Genomic DNA, 12,472 nt, shown 5'->3' on the forward strand with positions numbered 1-12,472 from the left:
GAGATAAGTAGGTAGCATCACTGACTCAATGGACATGAATCTGAGCAATTCCTGGATATAGTGAAGGCCAGGGAAGCCTCGCATGCTGCAGTGCCTGTGGTCACAAAGAATCAGACATGACTTAGTGACTGCACAACAACATATCATTCTAGAATTCAAAGCAAACATTTGACTTGGAGATAAACAATTGAGTTTGTAAGTATTTAGGTGATATCATTGATGATCTTGAGAGAAATCATGGATTACTTCTTTATTCTCAACTGATAATTTTACCTATAGCTTGTCAATCTTAACCATTGTATTTTTATAGTCTCTTTTCTGTTCATGGGTTTATTCCCCTTGCATCAGATTTCTTAAATGGTTTCTTCTTTCTTTAGCAAAAAACAAACCAAAAAAATCCTTTTAGCAAAAGACTCTCAGTTCAGTTCCGTTCAGTAGCTCAGTCACGTCAAACTCTTTGCAATCCCATGGACTGCAGCACACCAGGCTTCTAAGCTTTAAGGAGGAACTCACTAATAAATAAAGTAAGTTTTAGGTTTTGATGATTAAAATAAAAGTAAATATTTTTATTTTGAATATATTTCTAGATAAATAATGATTTCTTAAATACTATTTATTTTTTATGAATTTGCTTATTGATACATTAGTGCTAATATTGGGAGAAGTTTCATATGGAAATAATTCATTTTTACAAAGTTGACTCCAATAATATTGCCTCCCATTTACATTTACTTGTTAAAGCACTTAAGTTAATACTTTTGGAAAGGTACCATGAGGCGACTTATAAAAATACATAGTGCACATATTTTCTAAATATTTATATTTCTTTCCAAGATTCTATATTTTTTTAATTTATACTGAATTATAATAACCCAAACGTTGTGGACAAATAAAAGAGAAGTGATAATTAAATGCATTTATTATTAGATAACACAGAATTGCACAGGAACTACGCAGTATTAAATGGATTTGGGGCCTTTAAATGAATTTTTAGTAGCTGCTCTTCAGCATGCAATTTAGTGTAAGTGTTTATTAGTGTTTTTTTTTTTGGCCATGCCACATGTGAGATCTTAGCCCCCTGCCTAGGGATCCAGTGTGCACCCCCTAACTTGCAAGAACACAGTCTTAACCACCAAACTGCCAGGGAAGTACCAGTGTTTGTGGTTAAAGTGTTAAAACTTTGATTATTTTCCCTCTAAAATCTTGAAACAAGAAACCAAAATATGCATTTTTGTTTCACCATGTGTTAAATTTAGATTTGAGAAATTTTGTAAATGCAGAAACAGTTCCCAAAATGTTAGATCTACTGGAAATTGGAGGGTTCCACTAAATTGACACGAACAATTTGGCAATCCTCACCCCTTCTCAAAACACTGGTGTGACTTACATTAGTTACATGCAGATCTCCAAAGGAAGGCAAAGAACTGGCTGTAGACCAAGGAAGTTGGTGGATTGAGACAAGGTCACTATGACTTCCTTCCCTGGGAGACTGGAAAAGGATGTGATAGAGCATCCTTTCTCCACATACATGGACAAGTAACATGCTAACTTGATATATGTTAATCATTATATTTTCAAAGATATGGAAGATAGAAAAAAATACTCAAATCTGTAGTGACAAGAGGATAAGTAAACAAGAGACAAAGTGGGAAATAACGAAGTTTTGTGTTTCCTCTAGTTGATGTGTAAAAGCATACTTTTAAGAAAAAAATATTATGAGTCAGCTCCAACCTTCCTGATTCTTGATAGCCAAAGGCTGATTTTGTCATGTGTCTTATATTTATGTTAATATTATAAATTCCCTAACAAACATATTATTTCTTTCTTCAAAGATTGGAAGAAAAATCTTCTCCACATTCTACTTTATACTCATTTATTTTATTGTACAGTAATTTTCATTGCAAAAAGAAAGTGAATAACTGCTGGAGCAAGCTTAAGAAAACAGTAGTAATTCTAATGAAAATATAAGTTGTGTTAAAAACAAAATTAAGCAAAAACAGAGAGTGACATCTATAAGGTTTCTCCCTCTGACTGCATCTCTCTGTTTTATTCTTCTCTTTATATGCAACTTGAAGCTTGAAATACATTTTTTCCCCTTCTTCTCTCTATATCTTGGAGATGATGGACATCAACAGTTTCTATTTTTGCATATTACATATCCCTTTATCTGAAGAGATGTCCTGTCTCATGTTATCTTTCTCTTTCCAAGGAGAGAAGTTTTATTTTCTCATACCTAGGTCAAACATACATGACTAGGGAAGAAGAATTATAATGTATAAAAACAATAGAATTCGCTACTGAAGAGGCCACGTGTTTAAATGTGAGATGAGGACAGCAGGGTCTTGAAAATTTCTATTAACTTGGGAGTCAATTATGCAGTTCTCCTTTATGCCTGTCTACCTACCACTCGTATTGGAATGTAAATTGCCTATCCACACAAAATGTTCATCTTACTTCCCTTCCCCATGACAGGCATTGCTAATTTGCCGTTATGCCTTTATCATCAAATTCAAATGCAGTCATTAAATCCTGCAAGGCAGAGGGCTCCAGGAACCTCCTTTAAATCAAGGGGCATGCAAGGTAAATCTAATTTCTCATATCTTTCCTCTCACTTTCTCATTATATCTCCCACCCATGCTATGAATATTATAAAAGGTACCCTTCACTGTATGAGTAATACCATAACTAGAGTTCCTTCACACTACTCTGAGAAGATCTTTTGGAGAAACAAAAAGATAAGGAAAATATATAAACATTTCTATGCTACATTGTCTCTAAGAACATTAATATTACTTATAAGGATACTTATTTACTAAAGCTTCAAAAATCTCTAAGACCCAATATATCCTAAGCAAACCTAAGGCCTGAATTTTATTTTTAATATCCCTAAATTTTCTGAACATTGATTATACATAAATGTATCCTGGTTTTTAAATTTATTTTCATGCTTAATGGAATTTCTGTGTCAAATGCATATAAAATATTTTTAGTTAAGATAAGTGCTATTATACATTTTAAAAAAGAAAGTATCACAACTTTAATTGCAACACATTATTGAAAATTTAAATGATGTAATAGCATTTTGGTAAAGTAAATTCATCTTCACAAAGGATTAGTATTTAGGGGGTATAACATCTACTTCCTGTTCTCTGAAATCAATGGAATTATGTTATTATTTTAAAATATACATCCTTTTTATTTCAATGTTAAAAAGTAATTCAGTGGTCACTTTTCCTTATTTATATTCTGGGTCAGGCTATGTCTTAAAATTGGACTGAATACATTTTCATATTGTTTGCTTATATACTGGGCATTGGAAAGAGAAAAGGAGAAGAATTGTGTTGCTGTTTCCTAACTTTCTTATCCTGATTTTATTTTGTGTTTATATTCTCCCTCTATCTTCTTTCTTTTCTCTTCTCTTTTTCCTTTCCTTTTTTTATCTTCCTTCCTTCTCTCTCTCTCCTTCCTTTCATTCCTTCATCTATTCCTTTATTAGCTCTGCTTACCTGTCTTTCTTTCTCTCTTTATGCCTTCATTCTACTTGTAATTATTATTCCTAAGCCACCTCATGTGAAGAGTTGACTCATTGGAAAAGACCCTATGCTGGAAGGGATTGGGGGCAGGAGGAGAAGGGGACGACAGAGAATGAGATGGTTGGATGGCATCACCGACTCGATGGACATGAGTTTGAGTAAGATCTGGGAGTTGGTGATGGACAGGGAGGCCTGGCGTGCTGCGATTCATGGGGTCGCAAAGAGTTGGACACGACTGAAAGACTGAACTGAACTGAACTGAACTGAACTGAAACTCTCAGAACATAACCTCTCCTGTAATCAGCTGATGGTACAGCCCTTGCACTCATATCCTCCTGGTCATAGAGGGGCTGGAGAGAAGCTAGGATATCAGGAACTTGGACTAATTCAGTTCTCATGGAAGATGGCAAGAGTGTGTTTTATTATTTCACCATTTTCATGTGTGAAACAGCACATGTTTTCATTATGGAAATGGATATATTGTGGCCAATGCCTTAATTAAAAATATATAATTTATATTTGATAGAGAAGAACTGATGTTTTGCAAATAACAAAACACATAGAAAAAAAACTTTAAGATTATACTAACAATTCAGTATGTTACCTTGAATAGTCTTGGACTCTGTATATCACAATACTACACAAGATAGGAAGATTCTTCAAGAATTGCTGGGCTGATTGTAAAGTTGAGAATTGGAAAATCTCTTTGTATCATTCAAAGTTGAAAGTAAGCATAACCTGAATTTTTATCATAGAGCTTAGATATTATAGTTAAAATTTTCTAGCAAAATTATTCATTTCAATGTGTCTTCAAGAAATTTTATTGTTGGACTAAATATTTCTAATCAATAAATGAATTTTCCTATTAGAACAATTTTTTGATAATGTTTTGATAATGTGAGGTTTTTTTTAAGGAATATACATGGAAACTAGTAGGCATTGCCCCATTTGTGTTTTGTCAAAGTGACTTTTATGTAACTTTATCTTACTTATACTTGAAAGCAAAACTTTTCCAAATAAATTTTCAGTATTTTTTTCACTCTTATTTCCTTCCTCTATTAATCTATTTAATATTTCCCATGGCATGTTTTTATTGTAAGAGGCTTAAGTTTCTCAATTTCAGGGCATTTTCCACATTGGAAAAAAATTTGCATCACATTCTATGTTCTTTCACTCATATTTCTGCATTAGCAGGCTTCTAAAAATTAGCCTTGCTCAGACTGTGGGTTTCTGCTGACACATAAAGGCACTGCTGCAGAAGCAGAACTAAACTAAATAGAAATATGCTTGCCTTTGCATTAATAGCATTTCCTACAGGCTTTTCCATAAAGATAATCCCAGAAGAAAGCATAAAAGCGAAACTTTTGTTACTATAAAACAATGACAAGATTTTCTTCTTTTGTGGGTTATAAACACTTCCAAAGGTCAAAGTTAGCATTAGTAAAATGAGAAGAAATGTCCTGATAGTTCTTTTGAATCCTCTCAGCCTTAATATCCTTTTTTTCTTTCTTCTTAAACTCCCTTTCCCATTTTGAACCTAGTTCTTTCCCACAAAGAGAACCATCTGACATCCTCCCTGTTGCCATCTACAATGATCCAAACTCTAGTCCTTTCACTAGGACAGTTGAATTTTCAGTGCTAGGTCAAGTTTCAACAGTACACAATGTGTTAGGAAAAACAAAAGTGGACATACTGGACCTCTTACTTGTAACATAGGGTTTGCAAAACCAAGGTAGAAAAGAAATTGCAACTGATCTTAGAAGGCTTCTGGCAATAAAATAACACAAATGCCACTTAACATTAAATGAAATTTTAGTCATGATAAATAAGTAATAATACTCTATAGATAATGTCTAGGCATTCTGACTTAATCTGCAGAAAATTGTCAGCATCTCCTTCTACCACATTTTTATGAGATACATGGTGGTGGTTTTGTTTTTCTGTAGGAACTGACTTTTTGTACCTGGATTCCCATCAAAATAAATTTTAATATTAGGAATCAATATTTTGACTTATATATCTTGCCTTCTTAACTATGACAGAGGTTCCAACACTGTAATTTAGCATGAATGTGTGACACTAAAAAAAAAAACAAAAATTTGAAAGAGTAAAGCTTTGATTGACACCTCTGTAGGACCTGCGTTCCATGGGCTTTCTCCATCTAATATAACTGCATAATAAACATGTCTTTGGCTGAGAACCGAAGAATTGATGCTTTTGAACTGTGGTGTTGGAGAAGACTCTTGAGAGTCCCTTAGACTGCAAGGAGATCCAACCAGTCCATCCTAAAGGAGATCAGTCCTGGATATTCACTGGAAGGACTGATGCTGAAGCTGAAACTCCAATACTTTGGCCACCTGGTGTGAAGAACTGACTCACTGGAAAAGACGCTGGTGCTAGGAAAGATTGAAGGCAGGAGGAAAAAGGGATGACAGAGGATGAGATGGTTGGATGGCATCAGCGACTCAATGGAAATGAGTTTGTGCAAGCCCCGGGAGCTGGTGAGGGAAAGGAAGCCTGCTGTGCTTTAGTAAATGGGGTCATAAAGATTCAGACACGACTGAGTGACTGAATTGATACATGTCCTAAGATGCTCTCACATTCTGTGTTGGATGCCTTCCTCCTCATAAATGCCACTGAGTACAATTTTGAAAAAAAAGCTCAAGGTTCTAGGAGCATGTATCAGATTTTGAAGAGATGATGTTCATAAGGTTGCTCTTTATGTCACTGATTCAGTCAGGTTTTGAACATGAACACAAAATCCCTACTCCCACCTCAAAGCCCATTAGTCATGCTCGGAAACTTAGTGCATCCTTATTTCAATTAGGCAGAGAAAGAAAGGGCAAAATGCTATAAAAGTTCAATACAAAGCACATAGTGGCAAATTGGCAATGATACTCCTACCTTCAATTTCTTCATCAGGATTAAAAGTGTTTATGAAAAAATTATACCATGCTAAGAATTTGTAGTGATATAGACAACAATGTCACATGAACACATTTTTACTAGAGATGGCTTTTGTATAAATTAAATTTCAATTAAAAGTGTACCCATATTGTTCTTGCTTTCACCAAATTTGGTTTAAAAATATTATTACAATAAAGACAATGTTTTTATGGTTCACATCAAATGAGCCTAGCCAGTAAATCAAATGTTTATCAGTGTTTTTTAAAAGTTTTGTATAGCTTCCGGCAGGACAGAGGTGAGGTTCTGCTAAGGAATAGTAAGTGTAAGAACGACTTGGAAATTGTTTAAAAATTCACTCTGCCTGTCATTAAATACTTGCAGTCTGTACTGAATTACATATGGAAAGCAGGCAGATTAAAGAAGTGGGAAGAGTCTAAATGGCACAAACAAGAGAATCCATAGAGCAAGACTAGAATCTGTGTGTATGTATCTGTGTGTGGCTTAATTATACTCCTCGTGTGCTACCTCATCAGTTGATGTGCATTTTAAAGGATTAAGAAAATTAGTACAGCCACTATGGAAAACAGTGTGGAGATTCCTTAAAAAGCTGGAAATAGAACTGCCATATGACCCAGCAATCCCACTTCTAGGCATACACACTGAGGAAACCAGATCCGAAAGAGACACGTGCACCCCAATGTTCATCGCAGCACTGTTTATAATAGCCAGGACATGGAAGCAACCTAGATGCCCATCAGCAGACGAATGGATAAGGAAGCTATGGTACATATACACCATGGAATATTACTCAGCCATTAAAAAGAATACATTTGAATCAGTTCTAATGAGATGGATGAAACTGGAGCCCATTATACAGAGCAAAGTAAGCCAGAAAGACAAAGACCATTACAGTATACTAACACATATATATGGAATTTAGAAAGATGGTAACGATAACCCTATATGCAAAAAAAAAAAAAAAGAGACTCAGATGTATAGAACAGATTTGTGGACTCTGTGGGAGAAGGCGAGCGTGGGATGTTTCAAGAGAACAGCATCGAAACATGTATATCTAGGGTGAAACAGATCACCAGCCCAGGTTGGATGCATCAGACAAGTGCTCGGGCCTGGTGCACTGGGAAGACCCAGAGGGATCGGGTGGAGAGGGAGGTGGGAGTGGGGACCAGGATGGGGAATACATGTAAATCCATGGCTAATTCATTTCAATGTATGACAAAAACCACTGCAATGTTGTAAAGTAATTAGCCTCCAACTAATAAAAATAAATGGAAAAAAAAAAAAAAAGGATTAAGAGAGTTCTTTGAATCTGGCTTGCTCAGATGAGTCACGTTATGATTTCTCTTGCTTTCAGAACATCTAGAATACTCACATCATTTGTCATTAATAAATATATGTTTTTTAAAGGTATGATATGTTCTTTAAAGGTATCTGTTGGCATCTTTATGTGAACCACATAACCTTCTCATTTTGATGCTGACCCACAGACTCATCTCTAATATGTTTATAGCATTGCTACTACCCATTTCGAGGTAGGGATTTGATTCTCAGACAGGACGAAAGAGCTGCAACATGCCATAGGCTCGGCTCACTCTTCATATACCACCACAAGCCCAACATGACTGCAAGTCATGGGGGGGGGGTCCCCTTTATACAAGGAACTGTGACTCACATGACAGCAACCGGATCTGAATTAAAAAGCTCATTTTAAATATTTATTTTGGCTTCATATTGACACTTCTCAACTACTTTGGACTAAGGCTGGGTGACAATATAAAGATTTTAATAGAAGCAAGGGTTAAAAAAAGGACATGAAGGAAAAAATATACTTAAATTCAAAATAAACTTTGAAAATCAATGTGGCTGACATGAGGGAGCTAGCAAAAAGACGAATATTTTTATAATACTCTGCCAGAAGAGCTGGAATATTTTTTTTTTTAATATTTTTAATTGACGCCTCTGAGAAAGATTTTGGCTTATGTTTCAGGTGAAACACAGTAAAACAAAAGAGACTAATATTCATTAAAATATGTTTTTAAATATATCATTATAAGAAGATGGTATTTCCAACAATGTATTAATTACACGAAAAACATTTAAATATCCTCAGTAGATAAGGTCTTAGCCCTATAGGTAAAAATAGCTTTGTGAAACACATAAAATTAGGCTGTGAAGAACTGCCTTTTTTCTATCTTTAGGATAGAAGTATTAACTCTTAGTGCAACTAATTCCTAGAAATCAATATTCTAGTTCAGAGTAAAATCTTTTTTTTTTCTTTTTAACCACTTCCACTGGGTGTATGGAAGGAATCTGCCCCACTTAAATTGTATTTTTCCATTGCATTTCACCAAGGAAATTTTAAAATGCTTCATGTGCCAAGGGTAAAAGCTTTCTAAATGGAAATTCATGTGTATGAGATCAATTAAAGGTAAGGGATACTTTACTGTAGCCAAGAAAAACTGTGAAGTTACTGGAAAAGCATAAGCCATTGTGCGTTAGATTGCACATGTGTTATATCTGTCTGTAATTTAATTTTATATGACAGATTTGAGAGAGAAAACCATAAATAAGTAGATGCTGCTTGAATGCTAGTGGAATGGGTTTCACTTGCCATATGACTTAATTTAATCATACATTTTAATAAAACTTATTTTAACTCAACTACCTCAGGAAAGAAAGAAAGAAGAAAGTGTTAGTTGCTCAGTTGTATCTGACTCTTTGAGACCCCATGGACTATAGCCCGCCAGGCTCCTCTGTCCATGGAATTCTCCAGACAAGACTTACGGAGTGGATTGCCATTCCCTTCTAGTCTAACCTAATTATTATAATTGAAGAATGTTTTAGAAGGCAATATGAACCAAAAAGATTTAAATGATGTTTTTTAAAATAAAAAATGTATTTCATTATGTAGTACAGCAAATCATTAAGCACAATATATCTCACTAAAGACATATATCAATTTTCAGAAAATAATAAGATTAACAAAAACCTTTCTAAAAATGTTATAGTGACTAGAATTTCCAAATTAAGTATTGCTGTTCTGTTTAAAAAGAATCCATAAGATTGTGCCTCATGTAATGTGTGCTTAAAACAAAATCTTAAAATATTTAACTGTTTTTAGCACATATGTATTTTATATATATATACATAATATATGCTAAGTGCTTGTTAAACAGATTTGCAATATTTAAATTCTGTTCATAAAGTTATTTGCATTTAACTCTAAAAATGTTAGAGGTTGAAAGCATGTAAATTTATTTTTTTAATTTAATTGATACCTACATGTGACATTTGTGATCACTCAGAAGAACTGAATTTTATAAATACATGATTTTAAATATGACCTGCTTGCCTTTTTTTAACACTAATATAATTCAAGAGTCTGGTGTGGTGAAATGGTGGTATTTGATGATAGATTAAATAGGCAGATTTTCTAAGCATATATGTTTAGTGCTGTTTATGCTTTAGCTGTGAAAATGTATCTTTATAATCAAAATATTACTCAATAAAATTATGGACAGTGAGGTACATTTTTAACTCTTCAATTTAAAACAAAAACATAACACAGCATAAAGCATGTTGAGATGATTTATAAATTTGCAATTTGTAAGCATTTCCTCTTCACGTGGGTTTGACAGTAAACACGTGGATTTGACTATAAACACATTCAAGTCATTCAGGCCCCATGAGGCTTAAGAACAGGGCCAGTTGCATTTTTATTTAGAGGGAAGAGACTGATTACTTCCTAAGCCTACAGGGCTTCCTCTAACTATACAACTTTTGTTTTGACAAATTAATATATCTAAGTCATAAAACTATCTGATTTTAATTCTTAACATATGGTTAAAATTGCCCATTTTTCTTATCTACAAAAACAAAAAAGCTTTTCTTGCCAGTCCCTCATGCTTAAAACATGAAACAAAGCTCAGAAAAAGATGTATGCTTCATCATATTCTTACAAAGTCATAATCTATTTTTCTATATTTGAGAAATGTTGACCTCTGCCACTTCAGTAAGCCTTCCAATAAATTCTGCCCAATTCCCCTTCTGATCTAACAGAAATGTCCATACACCCACAGAGTACTATATTACATAAAAGGATGAAACAAAATACCAGTTGAGATTCAAAGAATGGATAGAGCCCATTATTGAAAACATCAAAACAAATTCTAAGGCTAAATTTAAAAAGAACCTGATTATTGATATGTCCATTCCCACAAACCCAGGGACTAAAGACCTTGGACTGGTTTGAAAACCTTGTGTAAGAGAGACTGGTGTATACACATACTGGTCTGGAGGGGTGGTGTGGATGGGATACAGAGGAAAATATAAAAAGATTTTCTCTTGGCAACCACATTTCAGTATATACCACAGGATGTAATCCTTTCACTGTTTCCTGTTTTGGAGGCTGGATGGAGGCATTAGACTGGTTTTTCTCTCTGAAGTTGAAGGGAGAAAGACAAAAGAATTTTGATATGAGTATCTGCAAGACTGTCACTCTCTGCCTTAGACTATTGATTATTTATCTATCAGACTTAATATCTCGCTGGTGTAGAAAGTGTTCTAGGGAAAACTGGTACAGATATTAAACAGATAATTCATACCTGCTCATGTTACTGATTCTAAAGAGATAGTGAGATAAATGACTAAGTGACTTGAAGAGAAATTATGACAAATTACAAATTTATAAATCATCTCAACATGCTTGATACTATGTTATGCTTTTGTTTTAAATTGGAGAGTTAAAAAAAGTACCTCATTGTCCATAACTTTATGAGATGTATCCCTGCTGAAGGGACTCAAATATTCAAGAAACTTTGTACCATAGTACAAAATTATATATATTTTTTGTACTACAGGACAAAATTATTACAGACCTGGAAGGGACAATGGCAAAGTTTAGGGGGAAAAAACAAGACAAGCAAATTGAACACAGACAGGGATGAAGTTAGCTGATAATTGTTGAAGGCATGTGTAAAATTAGTTCATGTCAGCCACACACCCTGTTGCTGACCAGTAGAATGGGGACAGCAACCTTGTTACTACTTACACTGTTGTTTAGTCACTAAGTTGTGTTTGACTGTTTTACAACTCCATGGACTGTAGCCCACCAGGCTTCTCTGTCCATGGGATTCCCCAGGCAAGAAACTGGAGTGGGTTGCCATTTCTTTCTTCAGGTGATCTTCCTGACCCAGGGATTAAACACATCTCTGACATTTCAGGCAGGTTTTTACTGCTGAACTACCAGGGAAGCCCACTACTTGTACTAGGTGATGTCAATATTCCAACCAACAAAAAACAAGCACTACCAGCTCATGTGGGACACATGTTGTTGCATTTTAACTCTTGAGTTTCCATTTTCCATTCCCCAGGGCCAGAAGCATAAGACAAGAAGGGAAGATGAGAGCATGGGAAAGCATACTACAAAAGTTCTTCTTACTAAGACTCTGAGCAGACACACATTTCTTAGTGAGTGAGGGTGGCACTTCGAATTAAATAAAATTGAAAGGTTTAAATAGATACATTTAAGTCTTAATGCTAAATGTTGACTGAAATAATAACTTGTTTTACCCAGGGAATTCAGTACCCCGAAGTGAAGCTTTCTTGAACAGAGTATATTACCTTTACTAGGAAAGCAAAATAATTTCATGTATCAAAGCATTATTTTCAAAAGATTTAAACATGCCTCTCATAAAAATACTAACTAGACAGTAATCAAAGTTTGATTAACTCATTAAAGAGAGAACTTGCAAGATATGAAGTTCTTTATCATAACATTTGAGAAAATTTTCATGGTCATTTGAGGAAAGTTTGCTAAGTTGGAAAATAGGCTGGTTAATGTCCCATAGAGCAATAAAACCTAAATGTTGGGGCCACCTTCTCTACTCAAGAGACATGATTTGCATTTCTCCTAATAAAAATCTACATTTTAGCCTATAATTTCAAGAGACAAACCTTTAATAAATAGCCAACAATAAGTCAAGCAAAGACACATTCCAAAGGAAATTAAATGA

Source organism: Odocoileus virginianus, chromosome 16 (genome assembly GCF_023699985.2).
Source record: "Odocoileus virginianus isolate 20LAN1187 ecotype Illinois chromosome 16, Ovbor_1.2, whole genome shotgun sequence".
In the NCBI taxonomy this organism is placed as follows: Eukaryota; Metazoa; Chordata; class Mammalia; order Artiodactyla; family Cervidae; genus Odocoileus; species Odocoileus virginianus.